Source organism: Athene cunicularia (assembly GCF_003259725.1).
Source record: "Athene cunicularia isolate RWA chromosome 2 unlocalized genomic scaffold, athCun1 chr2_part1, whole genome shotgun sequence".
NCBI classification, from domain to species: domain Eukaryota; kingdom Metazoa; phylum Chordata; class Aves; order Strigiformes; family Strigidae; genus Athene; species Athene cunicularia.
In genome coordinates this window covers 112633492-112657870 of record NW_020799095.1, presented here as the reverse complement: position 1 = coordinate 112657870, position 24379 = coordinate 112633492, and the positions used below count along the sequence as shown (strand labels likewise).

The following is a 24379-nucleotide window of genomic DNA, read 5'->3' as shown; positions in this document are numbered from 1 at the left end:
TGGTGCCCCTTCTCCTCGGCCTTGCCGCTGCCGTCCAGAACGCTGTGAAGGGAATGGTGTGGTCTGAATGCCAGCTAAAAATTAAGGTTCGTAACCCACAGGGCCACGCTTTTCTCTGTAATTTGCTCACAAATTAAACCGTGTTGTGTGGTTTCAGCCCATATGGCACTGGAAAATACACCCGGCGTGGATGCGCGTTTACTGCCTGCTTTCTGAAACCACAGATCACGTTCGCTGCTGCGGAGGACACCATCCTTCCCAAGGTTGGTATCGCACCAGTGTTTTCAGTACTTTTTTGTTCGGCTAGTATCACCTTGCTATGAAAACAAAGTACTCTATAGCCATTGCCATAATATATATGTATAAAATATGTTACTAAACCTTTTCTAACAGCTGGGAAGCTGAGGACTCCGGAGCAAAACAGCAGGTAGGATCTAGCAGAAAATACTTGCTTTAATCGTCTAGTAAGAAGCTGACAGTTTACACAAAAAAAAAAAAAATAAAAGTCTTTAGTAATGTGTTTTGTACCTGCTCAAAAGAACAGTATGAAAGAAATACCTGTTTGAATGTCAGGGTTTTTTTTCTGTCAACATTTCAATGTTTTGAAGGGCCAGTAACGTATTTCTGGGTTTGTGTAACAGAAGAGTGGCATTTGTGCCTGAAAAATCATGTCCAACTTCACAAGTATCCTGAAGATACTACAGTGCCTGAAATGACTAATTTTTTTTCTTTTTTGAAAATTTAATCTTACTCATATTTCCTCCATGGGAAAAAAACAAAAATAAAAACAAAATAAACAAAAAAACACAAACACACAAAACCCCCCCAACAACGTTACTGAAAAACCTTACTGGGAAAATAGTGCTTATTACTGGCCCAATAAATGGGATGGAAGGCAGATTGCCTTAAAGGTTGCACCCCTGGGAGCAGACTTGGTTCTTTGGGACATTGATGGAGAAGGTAACAAAGAAACAAGCAGATTGGCCTCAAAAAATGGAGCTACACAAGTGTTTGTCTACCACTGTGACTGAAGCAATAGGGAGGAGGTCTATGAACAAGTAGACAAGGTAAGACCCACCTTCTGGATTCTGATTTGGCTCTTGCTTCTGACTTTTTGCTTCTTTTTAATAGTATATGCTATCGATTTTTTATTTATTTATTTATTTATTTATTTAGAAACTGTACTATTCACTAAAGGGAAGTAATCATGTAGGGCAATGACTTTCTCATTTTTGACAAGTAGCTTCTAGATGGAACTATTTTCTCAATAAAGTAACTGGGTTTAGTGTGTTCTGTCCAGATTTATCCATTTACAGTCTTGGTTGGGAGATGGTAGTTTGATTAAGAGTATCATAAAACATGCAGCAGAAGTTAGCTCCATGTATTAGCTTGTTTAGGCTTTAAAATTTCTTTAAAATATCAAGAAATTTAAAAAAAAAAAAAAACCAAACCCAAACCTGGAAATTCTAAGGGGGGTGTCCTTTTGTTTGTCCATTTGTTTAGAAAACTGTAGTTCTGTAAGAATGATTTGGAGTCTAATGGTTTCAGAAATATCATTAGGACTTGGCTGGTCTCCAGTCAAATTGATGATTCAGCTTCAGTTTATTTTTTGGTCAATCCAGCTGGAAAGTAAGGTAGAGAAGGACTCCATTTTAAATGAGCCTCTTCTACTGTGCTGACCTACGCTTTGTAAACTAATACTTTTTGTTATTACTATCAGAGTCCAGAAATCAGACATTAAATTAACATAATTAACTTGCCCTTAAAATATTACCTAGTGTAACTTCACTTATAATCCAGTTAACCACTCTGCTGGTTTATCCAAGGTTAAATTATCCTTCTGTTAATTTCTCAGAATATGTACTTATGTATGTATAACTCTTAAGTCACATCTTTGACATTCAGTGTCCAAAGGCATATCTCAGAGAAATTAGCTAAAATATTTGGTGACACATGAATGTTGCCTTGAAATCTAACATCAATTTTCTATGAGTTGTCAGGGGGTTCCTTGTTTTGTGGTTGTTGCTTTTCATTTTATCCAAAACAGATTAGTTTTTTGAACATGGCTATGGGAGTTGGAAATAAGTATTTTTCCTCAAGAAATCTTCCTGATGAAAAGTACTTCTAAAGGGTAAGTTGGATTCAGGATCTGTAAGTACCTGGAACTGCAGTTATTCTTGCAAGTCAGCAAGGTATTATTTTACCTATACTTGTTAGCAACATTTGGGGTAGAGCAAACTTAAGAGTGCACAGAAAAAAAATCCATTTGGAGCCATTGGTGCTAGATTTTAAGAACCGCAAGTGGTATCATAGTATTACATGAACAGTGGCATCAAGGATATATTGTACTGTTGTAGGACAACTGCAGAAACAAGGAAGTTCTTGAGTGTTCTGGCTGACCCAATATGCAATGTTCAGGGAGGATGATCTTTGCCAGTTGGGCAGTACCAACGACATGATCCTGACCATGTAGGACATTGATGGTGACACTGCAGTTTTGGAGGAGGAATCCCAGTAATTTCAACAATCTTAACAGCTGTTACCACTTCCCAGAGAGATGAAAAATCAGTCTGAGCAACTTGCAGTCAGTATTTCAAATGTGACAATCTTTATTTGGAATGATACTATAAATCAAACAGCAATTCTCCTAGAATCCCCTTTTTGCAAGGGAAAAACTCACTTTAGAATTTACCAAGATCAAATCTCTTTAAAAAATAACATTTGAAATAGGCATTAAATCCCTGTTCTCATAAATGCTATCTGCTTCTTGCAAAAATTATTAGTTTAAGCTTATGTAAGTGATTTCTCTGTTGGACTTTCCTGTCGATGCTGAACATTTTGAAATTATTTGTTTGTTCTTTATTTTAACAGTCTCAAAATGTTTGTTTTGTGCACTCAAGTAATTCTCAATCTCCAAAAACATTAATCGAATCAGTCACAGGGCTCCAGCCTGCAGAATTTGCTGTGACCAAATCAGCAGACAGTATTCTGAAGTGCACAGACTGACCTACAAGCAAGAAACTCAGAGCTGTTTAAATTCCAGGAATTGCTGTTAAGGTGTTTAATTATTGCTAACAATACCAACATGTCCATAGGTATTTGCATGAACAATCATGATGGAGCTAGAAATTTTTTTTAGATCTAGAGTTTTTCAGCTAGGGGCCTCCTATACTTTTGGGAATAACCGCAGCTTTTTGGCTGGTCATATGAAAAGTCTTGAGCTTGGACACAGAAGATAAAGGAATAGCAGAAAAGTTAAATTAATTGTTTTCATTTGGTGTATTCACTGCAGAAAAACCTAGGTATTTTCCCATAATGGAAGCTTTCTTTCTAGGAAGCGAATCAAATCATCAAGTCCCTAAAGAAGAGGTTTTTAGAGTAAACTGGTGAAGCGAACAGCACGTAATTTTCAGGATCTGGCAGTGTCCACCTGGGAATTCTGAAGGAAATCAGATATGGATCTGATGAGCTAGAAATAGGGGGGGTAGGGTGTGTTGCTATGACTGGTGTCCAAGGAATAAACAGTAGCACATATGCCAGTTTTAAAAAGCACTTGAGAGGACACAAAGAAACTATAAACCCGTCTTACAGAAAGTTGGTAGAAATTATAATACAGAGGAGAATTAAGAGTCACCTAAACAAATACATAATGAAGAATAATCAGCTTGACTTTTTGTAAATGAAAGTCAAGCTTCCCACATTCTTTGGGGTAGTGAGTAAACAGGTCAAAGCCAGATTAAATAAAATGCTGCCATTGGGGAAGCTATGTCTTTATGTGAAGAGAAAGAGGATCATCATATGGACTGACACAGTAGTTAAAATGTACAAGTGGGGAGAAAGTACAGATAGATCCCACAAAGGAAGAGCTGGGTATTCCTGCCATACTCAGCAGTGTTCAGATTTGCATTCATTTGTGCAGATGGAAAGGTGCTAGTATCTGAGCCCTGCTCGTCTTATGACACGTAGAAAGCCTAACACAGCTGGGAGAGTATCAAACTGAACACTCAGGTTTCTTGACAGAGCCAAAGGAAGATGAAATGTTGGGGCATCAGATCCAAGCACCTATTACCAAATTGCCAGACAGCAGCATATCTGGGATTTTTATGGGTTTTTATTCATTCTATAATTTTTGAGATACCAAATAGCTATTTGCCTCCAGCACAGAAATCTCTGCAGCGAGCCTGATTCTTAATGCTATAAGTAAATCTTGGCCATCTGCTTTGATACAAATCTAAATCATGGAATAACATATTTTTATAGTAATCTCAAATGGAGCTAATGGTGATTTTGGCTTTCTCTCCAAGTGATGTTGTCTACCTATTTCATGGTGCATGCTTCTGTACTCAAAGGATTGGTATCCCCCAGGTATTTGTGCTGAATTCTTTCCTGTTCAGTAGAAATGATGCAGAAAAGGGGTTGAACAGGCTTGGCTGAGGAATACAGATTCTCACAATACCAGAAATAGGGGATGAGAAATGCTCAGGTTGCAATTAAAGCATGCTTGCAGTGCACACTAAAGCTTTGTAACTCATTACCTTATGTTCCTGTGGAAACCAAAAGTATTCTGGAGTTCAGAAAGCAATTAGACAAATTCTTGGGGGAAAAAAAAAAATCATGGGGATATATTAGATACAAAGATATAGATAACTTACTTCTCTTAGGAGGATCCTAAGCTGCAGAATGTGAGAAGTTGAGGAGTACACTGGAGGAGACCTTAGAGTCCTGGTCCCTTTTTTACTGCTTTCCACCATTAGACAAGGGCTATGGGGCTAAATGGAGCTTTGATCTGATGCAGTAAAACAGTTCTTGTATACTTACATTTCCAGCAGAGATATAAATAATCGCAAATATCATTAAACATTTTCATAAATGAAGCACAAGATGCAAGGATAGCTTTTAAACCTTTTTGTTTATCCTTTTTTTATTCAGGTTAGAAAAGAAGTTGGGGATGTTACTATTCTAATCAATAATGCTGGCATACTGCTTGGGGAAAAGTTCTGTGACATTTCAGATGCAGATTTTGAAAAGACCTTGAGTCAACTTCTTCTCTCAAGTCTGGGTATTTTTTTCCTCTCCTGGGTAACCAAAAGGTACAGGCAAGTGTTTTAGTGTGAAAATCACCATGATGGCACCTACCTGGGGAACCCAGTTTGGAATAGGGATGGGAAGGGCCTTGAATGGAGGAAGATACATTTTTTTAATCATCCTGTAATTGAAGACACACCCAATTGACGGTCTCCCCACTATGTCGTAGTAATGTTAACACAAACCTGCCTGGGCACTCTGGTAAATCAAAAGTTTGCGTGACTGTGTCGTGAAACTTGCTCTATCTGTAACAGCTGTGGCTGCAGTTAGTGCTGACATGATGGCACATGACTTTCTGGCTTCTGATGTTTGTTGGCCTCAGAAGCCTTTGTCTAATAGACTTGTAGTATTCAGGGAGGCATAAGCATGGTTTAGCGATGGACTTGGCAGTGTTAGGTTTATGGCTGGACTTGACCTTAAAGGTCTTTTTCCATCGTAAATGATTCTGTGATTCTATGCTGCACATTTGTGTCATGGTTGTGCTTTCATTCCTAGTCACCATCTGCTTATAAAAAACTAATCTGGATATTACGTATTATCTTTGGTTAGTTTTAATACCTCTGAACGAATTTGCTCTTATTTGGGGTCTCAGCTGACCTTTAGGAGGTTTTGCTGGAGGGAATGTTACTCTTGTCCCTTCTTGCATTTGTTGTTTATATGCCCGAGAAACAGCCTGCATCAGGGAAAAATGTAGCATTGCAACTCCCTCACTAAATGCCATTCCTCAACGGAAAATCATTGCACACGGAAGTCCTCTAATCATCTCCCAGCCCCCAGTGCGTCATTCTTCCAAATACTTGAGGCAAAGGGACTGGGAGGGATGTTCCTCCTGACAGGTTTGAAGAGATATAGGGCAGGAGGACAGTGACCGTGGGTCCTCAACCAAAAAAACATGTCCTGCAATATATATTCAACTCTAGACGTATATACCTAGTACATCTCAGCTATTGAAAAAAACTTGTATTGCTGTTGTCTTTTTTCTTATCTTTCCCCTCATAAAACACTAGCCTCCTCCTTATAAAGTTAGTATCACCCACAGTGGTGGTGTGGGGTGCTGGACTTGTCAGGCCGTTTGGTTTGTAACGAATAGGGCCCATAGACAGCTGAATTCCCCTTGATGTGTTGACTTCTAGCTCCCTCTTGTGTACTGAATCTTTGGTAATAGTCTTAAATAGACAAACTATGAGGAACCAGGAGGCAGAGAAAATATAAACTTTACTGCTTTTAATAACACGATTTTAAAGCTGACAGATCTTCAGATGGAGGGCAGTCATTCAAGAAAATGCTGTGTCTCATTTATAAATTCTTACAGACATAGAAGATTGGTCAGTCTCCTTGTATATTGAAGCCCCAGAAAGCAAATTGGGTTGTAAAGCCTCATGTGGAATGCAATCATTTAGACGTGTCTAGTTACAAAGGGGGTTTTTTATATGTCTTTCAGACTTGCAAGGCCTTTCTTCCAGCCATGATGACCTGTAACCATGGACACCTGGTTAGCACAGCCGCTGCAGCAGGATTGTTGGAAATTACAGTCTGTCAGGTTACTTTTGTCAAGTACCATTACAAATTAGATCTACATACCAATAACTTTTCTTGGAGGTCTCATAAATGCTTGGCTTAAGCAGTTTATACTGACATATTGAACACTTAGGAAGAGCCTGCAGATACAAAAGGTGGTGGTGTATTGAAGAGGATGATGATGTCATGTTGCCTGAGTGGCACAGGGAGCTCACTGCAGATTTTACTGTCTGACTGCAGCCTGTTGTGTCTCCACAGAACAAGGACAATACAGCTCATACATGTGCAGTGGGAGGGAGCCCTGCGTACACGCGCTCTAACACTTTCGCATGCCAGGTTTTCTGCAGTTAAATGTTCAGAGTCTTGAGACATACATGAGTTATACCTGGAACTATACATTTAGAAAATGGTTTTCAGGTCCACAAGGCATTTTGGCAGAATTATTTTGAATAAACTGTGTTATAAGCTTTATAACAGCTCCATATTCTCAGCTGTTTCCCTCAGGAGAGCTGTCTGCTACAATCCTGACTAGAATTTCATCAGCCTGAGTCTGCTGCCCAGTCTCTCTTCAAGCCTGTCACATTCTGATCGTATCTCTTAGGTCGCCCTATGAGAATGTCAGCTTCAGTGTAGTAAGTATCTCTTGTTTCTTCTGCTGATTGATAGTGCTGTGGTTGTGTTTATTTGCCACCTGTTATCATTGGGCCAGATTCAGTATTGATAATAGGTCACACCCAGTTTTCATCATTTAACTGTAAGGCTTATGAGAGTGGACCTGCCCATCCACACATTATAACATTTTACGCTTTAGCTGTGCATTTTTAGATTGTATGGCTCCATCATCCACTGTGAGTGAATTCCTGAACAATAACAAACTGTCTCTGATGCCAGTTTTTGAAGTTACTCTTTTAGCAGTATTTTGTTGTATCTTAACAACTATCTTCACACATATTTTAAAAAGCCTTAGGAAACATGTACATTCCCATATTAAAATAAGGTTCTTACAGTTGCAAAGTTGTAGAATAACTTGGGTTGGAAGGGATTTCTGGAGGCCATTCGGTCCATACCCCCAAATAAAAGCAGACCCAACTTAGATTAGATTGCACAGAACCTTGTGAGGACAAATTTTGATTATCTTCAAGGATGGAGTTTCATGCGTTCATCAAACAATTAAAATCAGACAAAATTCAGCCTTCCCAGGCAAACAAAATGGTATTGCAGTTGCAGGTCAAATCAGAAGAATAGGTTGAAGCAGCATTTATAAGTAGGGTATTTAAATTTTACCCCTAGAAATAGTTCTTACTGAAATGTAACCTGTGATGAAGGTTGAAGAAGAGTGAAGACGTTCTGAACTGAAAGAATGCCTGGTTTGTATCCAAGTATCTGGAAATGTACATAAAATGTTGAATAAGCTCATCTTCCTATATCTCTCCATAGTGCACTGAAAAGAAGTCCTCTGGAAAGGATTATTCTTACCCTTAGACAACTGTGCATCATACTGTGGTGTTTTTGACATATTTTGGATATTTCTTCTTCACTTTTCAGATTATTCTGCAAGTAAGTGTGCAGTCATTGGAATGATGGAAGCCATAGATTCAGAACTGTATCATGCAGAAAGACATGGCGTGAAAACCAGAATCATTTGCCCTTATTTTGTTAGCACTAAATTAGCTAAAGGTTTTCAAACTGAGTAAGTAAAACTTGGATTATGTACTATTTCATATGTAAAAAGTAATTGCTGCTTACTAGATGTGCCGTATTCGATCTCTAGCTATTATGAGGTTGATTTGCTTTTCACTTCAATATTTTTGCCCTATTGGCACATACAACTGTGTTGACACAGACTTGACACAAGAAATCCAAGTCCTGCATACAATTAGTAAGTGACATGCCACAGGGACCGCGTAATAACTTCGCAGTCAAGGAATGGTTAGGGATGAACAGTGGTATTGAAGGCAAACATGTCAGTAGAATGGTCTCTGTTAAGGTTCTCTGCTCCACGTAATTTTGGCACTGTGATTACAGTTGACTGTCAGGATACTTGTGACCTGTCACGCTATTAACGATGCCCTACTATCTGTGTTAGCAGTAGTTCTCTGAGAACAGCTGTGGTGGTAGTAACTAGTGGGCGGCTGTGTGGTTGTAGTGATTGGAGGGGCTGCAGGCACCAAATCAGCCACTGCAGTAGTGCAGTACCAATGATCTTGGTTTTTCAGTGCTCTGCTCTAGCTTCCACCATCTGTAGTATCTGTCTGTAGTAGCATATATTATGCAGAGCACAGCCTTTCTCCTGGCTGGAAACAGACCTGGTCCTGGTCTAGTTCACTGTCACCTCAACATCTACAGTAAAAAAGGAGGAGGTGTGCAGAGGGCGGAACTTTCATGCATAGAACAGCATATACTATAGATTAGCTGGGAAGTTTTCAATGCCACCATCACTGTGGGCATTAACTTCATTAGGGTCTGAGCAGGGTTTGCACAAAAAGTTACTCATTATTCATTAAAATGTCCAGTATCACCAAAGTGTTTTGAATTTATTTTGATAGAAGGAGCAAAGAAGATTGGAGACTCCTTTTCAAAACTACCTGAGGGAATGGGAAAAATTCTTCAATGATTTAATTAAATGATTTCTGTGTTAGAATACATCTCAAAAGTAAAATTTTATAATTTCATGTTTTGTTTCTTGTTTCATCAGAAACCGCCTTATTCGTCCTGTTAATGATGGAGAGTATGCAGCCAGCAAGATCATGGATGCAATTCAAAAGGAAAAGTTTTATGTAATCATGCCTCTGACTTCATACTTTTTTGCTATCAAAACGTAAGAATGTGACTCATCTTCTAGCACTGACTTCTTTCTTTTGACATATGCATACAAAATCAGCAGGAAAGTTTAGTAAAAACAGTCCTTAGTATTCCTGCAGTCAAGCCAGTTAAATGTACCCAATTATGAAGAAACAGTGGTTTTAATTTTTAGTAAGATAGATGAATAGCATTCCTCTGGTCACTTCTGTCTCTAATATACATCTTAAGCTATAGCTGGATATATAAAGTTCAAAAAATTTCCTGGGATGGTACACTGGGAGCAACACATGTGCTAGAACTGTCTGCTTCCAACAACTGCCTCCACCGCTGGCTGGGCTTTCATAAAATGGTGTGGTCTGTCATTCATTTCCCCCATTTATAACATGGGAGCACTAAATTTGTTATTGCCAGATGTTAGAATTATTGAGCACATATGACAAATTTATAATTTCTTTATTCGTAGAGTAAATTTTTCTGAAAAAAAACATAAGGCTAACTCCCTGTTTGTCTCATGTCTTACTCCTAGAAAAATAGTATTACTCTTCGAATCTTGCTTTAAGATCCCCAGCAGCATGGATAAAGCCTTCGCTTGGAAGAAAAAGGATTGAAAACAAAATACTCTGAAGACCTCAAGTGCCATCTAATCAAAAATTTTCAGTAAAAATTAATTTTGAATCATGTTTATTCTTTGACAGAAAATTTGCTTCTTGTACGATATTTGTAATTGGTGAGCATACAATTTAATTCTTCATAACTGTCTTTTAATCACTGATTTTTAGCCACAATCTGCTCTCTCATTTCATGACAGCATGTTGCTTTTATCTGAGCTCTCGATAAAGTCACTAACACCAAGCCGGGATGTTTGACTTCATTTCATACTCTGAACTCTCAATTTCTGAGCAAAATCTCAAAGCTTAGGAAAAAGGCAGTACGATTCACACAGAAAGAAAAAAAAAAAAAAAAACCACAAAGCATTTAACATATTTTCCTTTCAGGGCCAAAACAGCACTGCAGTTCACACAAAGCCACCATGAAGAAGGGCACTGTGGGATGATGTGCTCTGGCTGGCGAGCTGCACGGGGAGCCTGTGTCCTGAAGAGGAGTGAACAGCAGCGAGTACTGCTGGAGTCTGCGCAGTGCTGTGCCGCTTTCTGTGCTCCTCATTAGTTGCAGTTCTAAACACAGATCTACAGGATGTGTGTGCCTCGGTTGTTATCCATGGCTAGAGGCTGATATTGGATCATTTATCAAAGGTTGTGGATTAGAAAGAGTGTTTGTAAAACTGTAGTGGTGGCAAAAAATCGGGTGTCTACTCAGAAAGGAAAGATGATGATACCCCACAACTAGAGGAAGCTGACAGGAACAAATCCATTATAGAAATTACTTGTGTGGTAATTAATTGCCTCTATAAATTTTGTAAAACGTTTCTACAGCAATAGAGTCACAGTTTACAGACATGGGCTCTGTGGTGAGCATCTGCTGTAGGTGTGTGGAATGCTGGCGAAGTCTACTCCCTTCTCTCACCATACAGGCACGGATTTGGCTTTGAAGCACACCCTAAGGCCAGATATTTTAGTTCGAGGTGATGTGTCCTGGGTTATGCCCCTGAAGTCAGCAGCTAAATCTGGACCTGCAAACTGGTCCACACAGTTCTGTTTAGTTTCAGTGACCTTAGTAACATTACTTAGAAAACTCTTGACTTCTGAGTATAGTGAGGAATCTGTGCAGGAAATCTTTAGCGATTTCTCAGTAATTTTTGAAAAATCATTACAATTTTAAATTACATAGGTATTATAAGTGACCAGGCAACAATTTTGCATGGGCTATATTGCTTGCAGAGACAGAAACTTCAATGAGGTAGCCTGTTCGTTAGTGTGAAACATGACTCCGCTGTAAATCATAGGAAAAGGAATATAGACAGGAAGAATACCTCATGTGTTCCTGGCCAATCTTGAGCAAAATATCTTGTTATATTTGGAAAGAAGTCATACCCGTGTCCTTCAGCTGTCTTTAAATGAAATTACAACCTAAAGTTCCTAAAGGAAAAAACACCCCACGACCAGAAGTTCAATGATTAGGTAAGCAAAAGTATGTGCTAGTATTTAATTGATAAAAATCAATCCTCATGCAAATTTTCAGAAAATACTAACATAAAACATTCAACATTTGCTTAATTTTAAAATAAATAAATTGCAGACCAGAATAGGGAATCTACAAAGAATAGTTTATAAAACTCCCCTGTAAGGAATTAAAGAGAAGCTTAAACAGTTATCTATTGACCACATTTGTCACCGTATTTCTATTGTACTTAACTAACCCAATACTTACAAGCTCCCTTTCAGCTACAATTGCCTATGACTGCACACTCCAACTAAAAACCTATTTTATTAAATCCCAGTCTTTTCAAAGTACACATTCATTCAGTAAATTCGTACCCTGTACATCTTATAGGCAGAATTTTAGCTGAGAGGAGAAAGCTGTCTGAAATTTGGCTCTTTGGAAATCAAGGTTTATGGATTTATATTTTGAAAAATTCTTAGGTGATCAGTAATTGAAATATGCTTTTCTTCTTACTAATGTGACAGGAACAAGTCTAAACTTCTCCCTACAAATAACAATCTTTTTCTCAACTGCAAGCAAATATGTTGAATATTGGGATTCCCTTACTCCACATGACTGTTGCAATTTGACTCTGGATCTATCATTGTTTTTAAGTACAGTTACAGGAGACTATACAAACTGGCATGATGTTATAATTGTGAATGTATTGTGGGCTTGAATATGCTTAATACATAATTTCATTGCTTGTGCTGCAGAGTTTATGAACAGGGCTTACAAGGTGAAAGACATACATTTTAAAACACTTTGTAAAATTAGGCTACCATTTGAAGTAGTTACGTGTTAGTGACATTAAGATTTGGTGGACTAACCATCATTAAAAATCTGGTATGTCAGAAAATGTCACGAAACATTTGCAGCCAAACTTTTTTCTTTTCCTTTTTTTTTTCAGTTTTAACTAAAATATGTCAGCCTTACTGCCAACATTTGCAGTTGTAAATTTACCTACTATCTACACAGGACATGAGAAGATTAAGAATAATATAAAGGAAACAATCTTTGATTTTCTAAGACATATTTCACCTACTCTGTATAGCCACCCTCCAGAGCCTTATTCTGTATTGCTGCAATCACAGCCACGGCTGCTCCTTGGCTCCATTTTTTCTGGTTAATCTGCTTGTCTCAAGAAGGATTTTGTAAAGCTTATACTTTCTAAGTCTGACAGTGATCTGTTAGATCTTCTTATCAGCCCTAGAAATGAGTAATTAATTCTTTTCTATGAAAATACCAGGAAAATACTTTATTTTTTATTTATACAGAGAAGAAGTGTGATGGATCCTGTAATACAAATCTAAAACTGTAAGCCAAGACCTTCCTATTAAAGTTCATAAGATACAATTGGATGCTGTTCCTGGTTTTTAATACAGAATTATCTTCTGAGTTTTGAAATATAATGTGCCACTGAAGTATCTCAGAGTTACTGACAGCTCCTGAGAAATGAATGCTTTTCTTCTTTGAGGCTTTCATCTTGCTTATAATTCTTCCACACAAAAACAATGTTGTGGAAGAAATTCTGTTACTACTGAAGATGCAAATGGGACTGGAATATATTAATTTTTCCTCCTTTGGGAGCACTCCTGGTTCTCTGTGAAACCAATGAAGAGACAAGCAGATTAGGCAGATTATCCATGGGCTGAATCTACCAGTGTTGCTACATCAATAGATAATAATCTGTGATGTCAGATAAGAGTTTCTTGCTCTTCTTTTATACCCATTAGCAGAACATAAATACTTTTTCAGAGCACATTTTGCTTCTAGAGGAAGCTGTAGAACCAGGTACCTTATAAAGAACATTAATTGCATTCAAATTACAAGCATTTTGAGGAAAGAAACACTTGAACAATGATGGGTCGCCTTGTAATCTAACAAAAATCTTTAAATAAATCTTAGTGGCAGCCACATGCAACTTCAATTTTTCAGCAATTTCTGTAACCTCTTGGATATTTCAGCGCCATCTTGTGACACTCCCTGAGCACCTAAGCGAGGGCTCAGATGGTTTTGGTGGTACACAGCACACTGCCACTCCTTAACTCCCTGAGCCTGAGGAAGAGAGAGACACTGTAGCACCTTGTCCCATTAGGTCCACAGGCTGGATGGCTCAGTGCAGCTCAGTCCCTGCCCCGCAGCAAAGCTCCTTCTTAAGGAAGCATGGGTTTAAATCATCTGCAGAAAGCAGAGAAGATTCTACTATCTACGATACAAATGTATGATACACTATACCATAAACATCATTATGTAGTAGCCTTCTAGGCTCAGATCCAAAATGTCTGCAGTTCTTTATGGGTGTATAATGCACTGTCATAGCCAAATAGAGATAACCATCTGAAATACACAGCACTAGTAAAGACAGCCACTGCATGAAGATGGAGATATATGAAATATGTTCTCCTACATTTTTTAGTTCATATTTCACCTGAGAGATGTTTTCACTCAATCAAATTCATTTTAGATTCCCTATAAGTTATCACTGCAGTTTCTCATATATGCTCAAAGTCTTCATTGGTATACTTAAGCATGTAACAACAGCTTAGAGACACTGAGGCGTAAATTGCAGCACATCATAGAAACAACTGGATTTCCCAGAAATTCTGATAGCTTGTTCTGTTTAATGATCTGAATTGGTATTATCCCATTAAATTGCAAAACATTACCAGAACAGCCTCCGGCTTTCCAAAGCCCCGATCATCCTCCCTAAATATCAACCTGGAAAACTCCTTATTTTAAGTTAATGAGTTTGTTTGGATCCCCGTTTTGAAGAGCAAAACCAATCTGAGAGAGTAAATGGCTAGTACAGTCAAAGAGAAGGCCAAAGTGTCACCAAAATGGGATAAAAGAACGTATCGACACCAATTTGATGCAGATAAGCAGACACTCCTTTATGAACGGCCGAGTGCACAAGGGAGTCGTCTCGCCAACGCACACCTAGCTTGTGTAGCATGCTGATTATACTGGATACAGTAATACATATTAATCAAGTTCTTATACATAAACATGTTAACGCACATAACTCATTTTCTTATTACCTTCTCCTTCTGGTCATGTGCACTTGAGTCCTGAAATGAGTCGGGGGGCTGCTTTTGTGATCACCATTGACTACTGACCTAAAAGAAAGACCCTCCAATGCCCTCGACTCAAGGACTTTGGCTCACATTGCAATTTTAACATGCTTCAAGGGCCTTTCACAATACAGCTTTTAAAACACCTGGTCTACAGGGCAATAAATCATCCTCACCAAACAGTCTAACAATGGTACCTCATCTAGCAGCGTAACTGGTTGTATGGTTACGTAAGTTAAACAACATCTCTATGACTACTTAAAACATTACACCACTATCTTTTATTAAAAAATAGTATTTCTGTGAGATTCCATTTAATTGATTAGTCCTAATAATTCCTTATCAACATCACCAAAGATCATCAACTCAAATTAATAACAAATCAGTAACAAAAGGAAACAGATGGGAAAAGACAGCATAACACAGGGGCCAGCCTGAAGACCTTGCTGTGCAAGGTTTCCTTTGCATGCTGTCAAGATACCAGTGCTTGCAGATCCAAAGGTCTCAGAATACCAGGTAAGGACAATTCATTTCCATCAGATGCTCCTAGCCTGCACAAAGGCTACAAATGCATTTGCACACAGACCACAGAGCAGCACACATAAGGCTTTGAATATGTTATTCACTGTGGGGAAGATTCCCATTAATTTCACATACTGTTGAAACACGTGTTATAGACATGTTGCTTACTAGATACGAGAAGTTCCCAGTGTCACCTTATTCTCCTGTTTTATCGAGCAGTAATTCTGAAATTGGGGAATCTATTGCAAGATTGTCTAGAGTGGGAGAAATAAAGGAATTTATTTTAATAGGATAGCTTTTATAAAAAGACATTCTAAGATACTCAAAGCTAATTTGAGGCTAGTTTTATATACTAACTCTGAGTGAAAAACGTATTTTCAAATCCTGCAATATTTGAAGTCTTGTTCATGAGTAACTTGAATCTTCCTCTTAGCCTCTGCATGGAAAGATGTTTAGTTCGCAGTTCCCACAAGTAATAGGACAATTGCAAAAGAATAGACTCAGAGCTGGAAGTCAGGAAATTCCCTGTTCCTCTGTCACTACCTTTGTCTTTGATAATCCCGCTGTTCCAATATCCTTATCTGTACCCTGGGAAACACAAAAAAGAGTGAAAGTGGCATAAAGTACATATAAATATATTGTCCCTATTTTTCACTGTTACAACTTGTGACAAGGAAGCTTCATGCTTACACAATTTTTCAGGCTAATGAAAAACAGAATATTTATCTCTTTATTTTTACACCTAGAAAAACATTATTACTTTCTATGTTATCTCATTATTTTCAATACTTCATATATTTTCATGAGGTAGAAAGGCCTAGATCAATCCGAGCTGTTATTAACAGATCAAAATTCTGCATTGATTACTATTGTGGTTATTCCTAGTTTCTCTCTTCAGTCAATACAATGCCTCTGTTCAATATTTCAGATACTTCAGGATGCCACAGACTGCTAATAAAGAATGACTGGTTTAATTTTAAAAATAATGAATACAGATCTAATTGCCATTTACCATTGCACAGAACTGTTGCTGAAGCCAAATAAATGATCAGGTAGACATTGGCTTCATTAACTACTCTCAACTGGCAGCACCACCTGAGATAGCAATGATTTAAATAGTCACAAGGCATTGCTCGATGCTTTCATAAACTCCGTGCTTCCTGGGTGTTCGCTGGTGGATGTGGCATTCTAGTGGTTGCTCTGTCATTTCTTCCACTGCTTCTTTCTCAGAAATATGGTTAACAAATTAATGCATTAATATTTCCAATATGCATCTTGGGTGCCATTTAAGTCACCATTCACCTGATTTCTCATCGGTGTCTGTTTAGATGAATCACCCCTAGGAATGCCTTCTCTGCCACATCGTCATTAAAGGGAGTCTAGGTAGCTTGTGTCTATAGGTGTGTATGATGTAGATGTCTACTTTAGGTCAACTGAACTCCCCAGGGATCAGGGCAGCGCTCCTGTCTAATGGAGGGAAGACTTCGAAATCTCAGTCTTTTTTTTCACTGCATCACTGTAGCAGTTCTTCACTTGAAGCATTGCTTGCCATCCCACCAAACTGGAGGTTGATGATTGAAGGCACTTCTTCATAAAATTGTCCTCCATAACACAAGTGCTGTTCTGATATCTGCATTTGTAATCTGGGAAGCACAAAAAAAACAGTGTGACATAACATATATTTAAATATATTATTTCTATTTTCACTCATGAGAAACAAAAAGATGATGTTAGAACTGAGAAACTGTTGCTTTTTTCCTCCATTTTAGTCAAAAGACCCACAAATCTTAAAAATTCATTATTGAAAATTATCTTTTCATTGTATTTTTAAATTATTAGCATTTCTAATTACATATTTATGGTCTTACAAATAATTTTTTTGAAGTACAGGTACATCATCTGTTCTCTATGAAGAAATTACTCAATAAGTATCTTTTATATTGTTAAATTATTTGCTTTTTAGCAAACTCAGCTCCTCCAAGAAAAAGCATTTGTAAAGTAGTAGCAATGATGAGCCCAGTACAAACAACAGAGGTGTTGACACACAGACAAAACATCCAGGCATAAAATTCAAATATCTTCCATTACCTAACCCATCTTACCGTAACTATGACTATGTAAGTCTTGAGAAATACTTCCATGCTCTAAGACACTAAGAGCTCTGCAGCTCTTCAGATGCTGTCAGTGTTGCCCATGGGTTAGTTCTAGGAACCTCTCTATACTGCAGTTTTTTGATTTCAGTTGTACCCTTTCTTTTGACCGTATAGTCAGCCAAGTTGCATTGCTAAGGTTAAGCTTTCAGGGCACCTCATCACCAAATGAGTATATCTAAAATAGGTGTTATGAATTTCATTCTAAATCCCTTTGGTTTACATTTTAGAGGGAAAGATCTAATGGTAATTTTCAGTTCAATCATAATGTACTTTAATGTTTCTTGAGTTTTTGACGTTACACAATGTACACAAGATTCAACTGTCCTATAAAGAATGACACAAGGAATTTTAGTCTAGTGTTGAAGAAGAGTGCATATATAATTAAAGCAAATTATGTATGTATATGACAGAGGGGAATAAATATGAATTATATGGTTGTAGCTGCTAGCCTATGTGTATCAGAAAATAGTTTCCCAAAAATGTTTAAATTTCTTGAAATTTCTTTAGCTTAGTCACACATACTAACCTTTAAGAAGTATGCTAAAATTATCTTTTTTTAAATACTAGCCAATGCTTCTTTTCTCAGATTTTTTTGGCTTCCCATAGTTAAATGAAATACAAATTTCATGCAGATGCAAGCATACATAATCTTCTCTTACATTTACACACATACTTTTTTTTCTGCAATAGCATGGGCTAAAGTAGAGCTGGGTGAAGAGTCTGCAGTGTTGCCTGTCTGCCTGAAATGATATGCTAGGAGGTAACAGGAAATAAGGAATAAAACAGATACTCCTCCAGAACAGGAAAAGAGTTTGAAAGAAGCCAGAGAGTGTGATAGTCCTGAAAAGGTCTTTGAAAGCTACTTAGAGTCTGACAGCAAACAAGCTTAAGGTAGGAAAGCAGACTAGACCTGACGTCTACTTTATTATCTCCAGTCCTTCATTATCTATAGTTTACTTCTTCCCACAAACTGAAGGAATAGCAGTGTCTTAACTGCTAAACTGGTAAATCTGAGAAACCCCACACAAATTAACAGCTGCCAATTAAGAGAAGAGCCATGATTCTAAGCATACCTTTGAATGCAGGAAGTCAGTGCTCACACTGTGGGCACACGCAGTGGAAATTAGAAGAAAATTGTTCCACTTCAATATTTAAGCCATGCTATACAGGATCATGCTTCTCTTATACAGGTATGTTTACCACCTGGTAAACCGGTGGTGTTTCTTTAATATATATAATTTTTAACATATATAATTTCGTGACAGCTGATGCTTGTTATGCAAAGACTTTATAGTAACTTTCTAATTATTTCCTTCAATTTGCATTTTTCACAGTCTCCTTCCCAAAGAAGACACATATTTTTACATGAGAGTTAGAAGCCACGGCAATAACTAAAGTAAGAATCAAGAAAATAAATATAGTTTCTTTTATATAAGAAACAATTTTGTATATATCCGCAATAATTTCTACATAAGGAACAATCTCCATAATGCAGGAATCATAATACACTTGTCACGATGTAAAACTTAGGTGACTCCAACCACACATAACAGCAACTGATGTGTTGTTGGGATAAATTCTCATCCCATGCACTTCATAAATGAAAGGCGTGTTTCCAGTTTGTAGGTGGCATCATATCTAATGACATTCATGTTAATTGGCTAGCTTTAGTGGCTTGCATTCCACCAAATGTGAAATACCTTTAAAATAGCTCCTTCATTATTATTGCAACATAGATGCATTCAGATACTTATTTAACACAACCTGTTAAAATATCTAAAAGGAAAGTGTAGAAGATTAATATTAGGCGAATTTGATAGCACTACACTTGCAGCATTGTGTTTCTCTTGTACTAATCATAGGAAATATCTTTCTGGGGAAATATGAGGAAGAATTGTTTTGCATTAACTAGCATTGCATGGAAAATAGGGAGGTGGGACATATTTAGCTCTTAAGTGCACAACCCCTCTTTTTGTCCTAGCATTTTTATGTTTCAGCGAAATGTTTTTGCTTCCAGATTGTTTGCTTTCTTATTAGAGAATTATCCTTTGCATTTTGTGCAACTTAAAAATTATCTCAGAGACACTTCAAACCCCAGGGAGTCTTCTTTGAAGTTTTTGTATCATCCATATTTCCTCCAGACAAAAAAAGCCCTGCTGAAGAAGCAGAGGTTCAGACAGGATTGAAAAGCAGTTTGCCTTAAACTGTGGTATGGTTGGAGTGCTCTAGGTCACTTAGGTTAGCTGGAGAAAATGAGGCATAAGGAATGTTTGCCTATCAGCACGGATACAGGAGTAGTGAGGAGGGCCACACAGGTAAAAGAGGATATCTTGCTTATGTGTTGTTATTCTCTAGAAGAGTAAATCTTCTCTTGATATTTGGAAAAGGGGATTAAACAAAGAGGACTATGATCTTTTACTAATTCAACAAGGAAGTTGTAAACAACACTTAAACTGCCTCTGTAATAAATAGTCCAAGGAATAGTTGCCTTGGAAACTGCTTCACCTTAAACTTTCCCATAAAACAGATTAGCTGCTTGTCAAAGATCAGAATTAGGTGTAAAAACTGAAGTTCTCCCCCTTGTATGGCTGACAAAGTTATCAAAGGGTACCAAGAAAGAATAAAAAGCAGGAAACTTACTTAGCTTTTGCCCTTTAGTCAAATAATGTGCATCAGCAACAGTGCCTGGCAAGACTGCAGTTTTGGGGATGTGACTAGGAACAAGGATGGCATTAGGTTCTCAGCCTATCTGATGCCATAGGCCTGGGTGGCACAGCAAAGGCAAGGCCAAAACTCTGCTTGTAGTATTCCCCACAGCAACAGCACAATGACACAAGGTCTGCCTCCACTTGGCTCTTCAACTGCACTTTCTCCTTGGCTTTGCTGGCTGGGACCTAAATGTTGCTAAAATGTAGAGTAAAATAACATTCCACCAATTTCAAACATAAGAATATCCATTTTCAAACTCTTCAGGCTATTAAATAAAGTCCATTTACTAGAGGCAAAGACTTCAACAAAGACTATTTTATAAGGAATACAGAGATTTCCAGAGATATTATTTCAGCCTGTCATAGTCAGAAAGAACTAAGCAATTTTCCTTAAACTGTAAACTGCAACAAGAGCAAAGAAAAGCAACAAAATAGAAAGCTACATGGAAAAATATTTTGGAAAAATATTTTTATCACCTGTATCAAATCAGTGTGCAAACTCTCAGGTATGTTTCCCTGAGATAGGCAATTACTGAGCAAGCAATTCCCTAAGCAAGCAATTACTGTCATGTGTCACAAGTTTCTCAGAAAGTGCTAACAATTTGGCAGAAAGGAGATTTATCTTGAGTGGATGTTGGTAGAATAGATTACTAGCTCTGGATACAGACAGGTTTCCTTCTAAGGAAGAAAAGGCATCAAAAGTACAAAAAGACACATAACAATTTATAGCTGCTTTCTCCCCCACAAAAACCCCTCTGCATAAGTTAAGAAGATTCAGACCCCTCCTGATGTATGCTGAGATCCAGAGTGCAGTGGAGGCTGCTGGAGAGCTCGAGGTTGGCCAGGTAACTCCTCCCACCCCCCATCGATGGGAGTATTTTCTGTCACTGTTCACAAATACTGCCACACAGCCACACTTCCCCCTTTATATTGGAGCACATGAAATTGCTGAGAATCCCCCAGGTATTAGAAAAGATACCTAAAATGTATGTCACATCAAATAACAGAGGGCTGCCTCCCAGATTTCCCTGCTCGCTGGAGGTGGGGCTGCCAGGTACTAGGCCATCATTGCTCCCCACGGCTGGGTGCCTCCCGCAGTTACGCAGAGGAGAGGCAAAGGCTGATGTCTGACACTGTGGCTTCCTCTTCTCAGAACATCTGAGTCTTTGGCTTACCACAGTGCCAGTCTTCTCACAGGTGATTCTGGTACAAAAAGCAAGAGTTTCTTAGCATTTCCCTTAAGAGTTATTAAAAACTGCATTCTATTGTTTAAAAAAAATGCCCAACATCATTCAAATTATATTCAAATAGTCATTATCTTAACCCAGTCACTTTGAACTGGACCAGCCTTAGCCAGTGTCAACCACTTGGAAAGTATTGTTTAATTCAGCAGCTCCCAATATACTTTGGAATGTGCTGGAGACCACGTCCATGATACCAGCTACAGCCTGTCTCTCCTCAAAATGTGTTGAAAAAGAAAATCAGGAGCTTGCAGTCATTGTGAGAGATACCAGAAAGATCTTGGATGGCATTGTATCCCCAAACTACATAATGCTTGGCAGAAATATGCTGTAAAAATGGCTAATTCAGTAGTTACACACATTTCTATTTAAGCAGAAAGGATTCCTACAAGTCTGATACATACCTAGCTTAGCGCTAGTCCATAATTTTTGCATCCTGAGGAAAAGGGATCAAGGACAGAGTAGGTGAAGGAAAAGTCTGTCTGAAGTTGGTTGCCACCATTCTTAAACAGGACAGGTGAAATAGTTGCTTGTGTTTGGAAGCAAGGATGACACATATGAAAAATGCTGTTTCACATCACTGAGAAATGCAGCAAGGTTGTCTTCTCTGACTGGATCAAAAATGCACAACATACAGGTGACAATTATACTTTTTTTAAAAATAAAAAAAAAAAAAACAGTCAAGGTAAAACAGATTTAATTGATAAAAGTTTAAATATCTATGGCATTTATTCCTAGATGTCCTATTTTTCCTCACAAAAACACAATGAAGAATGTTAATTAAACTGATTATAGTCTTTCCTGATTTTTACTTAATAATGTGATGTCATTTGCTTTGTTTGCACATGAACATCTTCTCTTTCATCACCAACTCTCATAGAAGTGCTCTCCAGAGCTTAAATAACAGAAGGAAGATTCCTGATTACACTCATTTAAATTCAAAGCACATTATATAGAATTGGGGCATACTTTAAACTGAAGATCTAACTGTGCAGCACTTGCTTATTTATACTAAAATGTATTTGCTCACCTGAACAATCTCACAGCAGTATGTGATCTGTCTCACTTAATTTTAGTTATCTGGAGGCAAGGTGGCAGACTCAAGCTACTCATTTCATTGCTGGATTGGTTTCTGATAGCATTAATCACTTTGCAGCAATTTACTTCTACTAGCAGATGAGGAAGTTTGGATGGATTTCCTATCCTGAAATGTCCATTTAATTGTTTAAAAATGGGGTAAAGAAATTACAATCTATGTTCTTAGTGATATGAGTTAAAAATCTGGACTTCCACTATTCATCACAAAACAGACAGGAAGGATATAGCTAATTTATATCCGAGTTTAAACTGTCATTAAAAATTATGTATATACTATAACTGTATATAATGCTAAAATCACAATGCTTTTGATATGTTAGATTATTCCTTCTTTCTTCACAGACTAGCAATTATTTTTACTAATAAATTTGTACTCATTGGGCAAACCAGAAACAATAGATTCTCAGTTGAATGCAGCAGGCAATTAAAACACCAGATGTCTTTCCTTTGATTATTGAATTAGCTACAGGTGTTCAAATTAGTATTTTAGGTAAACAGCCTTCCTATGGTAAAATCTGCCTCACATCACTTGTTCTCTGTGGAGATGAATGCTGAGTGAAAGATCTTTATGCTTTACAGGATATTATCCTCAGAAATATTATTGAAGTTAGGAATGAGTAGTTCCCATTTCTAACACAGCTTAAGTGAGTGCGGTCTTGGCTAAAAAGATTGCTTCCCATTTCTTATTCACAACTTCAGAAAGGCAAACATGTCATGAAAAGTATGGATGATGTGACATTTGGGTTCAAATCTAATTTTTTTTATCTCTTTATTACCACACAAATTGCTAGGGTACCTTGTAAAATTCTATGCTGTTTTTCACTCATGAAAACTACACTGCTATAGATGACGGTCCTTGTATAGATAGACAACTGCCTAAAAGATAGGGACAACTAGTAAAAGTGAAGAGTTATTTCCAGAGTGGGGTTAGGCTGCTTGGGGAACCCCAGCAAGATCTGTGCTGGGGGCTGTGCTCATTTCATGCATTTATTACTGATCTGGAATACAGGGTGAAGAGACAAAATCATCTGATGATACTAAGGGCAATTTAATCATTTATTTTACCCTAGCCTTCACTTGATACCTTTGTGTCCCAGGCATCCACAGTGCAGAGGTACTAGTTAGCTACCAGCTGAACTAAGGCAAACCAAGTGTTTTGGTTTTTTCCCCAGTTGAAAACTGGTCAACATTTTCAGGTTAGCTTACTGAAAGCATGATGCTCCAGAGACCAGAATATAGGAGAAAAGAGAAACTCAATGACCCATTATAACTTTGAAAGCAATTTAAAGGTGATTAATGTGGCAGGGAGAGCTTGGGAGACCCTCACTGTGACCTGCCTCTATGTGCAGTGCAGCATCACAGTGCTGAGAAGCAGAGGGTTCAGATTTGGTAGCAAGTTGCTTGCTGTCCCTGCACTGCTCCGACTTCATTGCTGGAGCAATGGCCAAGCCATACCCATTCTGCTTTTTCGATCTTAAGACACCAAGATCCTAAACACTGTACTCACAATTTCTAACTGGCTACACACTGGAGGGGCTCAAACTAGAAACGTGCAGTTTATTGCCAGTGGGCCAGGGCTGCTGGATCCACAGGTCATGGTGCATTTTGGTGACCCCCAGTTTTCTTGTGGGTGAGAGGCACATGGGCAAGAAGGAGGAAACATGTTATGTTCCCTTTGAGCCCAGCACTCGGACACAGGTTTGACTCACTCGGCTGTACATACCTACAGGTAGGCAGGTGCCTGTACACTAGACCTGGGAGCGTGCTCAGGCACACCGGCAGTGGCAGGAACCCCACATCGCGCACTGCTGTTCCCCACTGGTGTCCTCTCACCTGCTTGCCACCTGGTACCCTGGTCTCTCCCACACGTTGTCCCGTTTGCCACACCGTACCGTGTCGGCTGGATCTTCCTGCGGCTCCCGACACCTAAACCAGCCCTGCCCTACACCTAAACCAGTTCCCGAGCACCCGGGGTACAGCACGCTCGCCCGGTCCCTAAGGGGACCGCCTGGCGCCCCCCGCTGCCGGCCAGGCCCCGCGTAGGGCCGTGCACCCCAACAGCGGAGCAGCGCGGGGCC

The 24379-nt window shown here is 38.4% G+C and overlaps 1 pseudogene; it reads left to right on the top strand.

Annotated features, from left to right (window-relative positions):
- Window positions 1-825: 825 nt before the first annotated feature.
- LOC113476132 lies at window positions 826-10013 on the top strand (annotated as a pseudogene).
- The last annotated feature ends 14366 nt before the right edge of the window (window positions 10014-24379 follow it).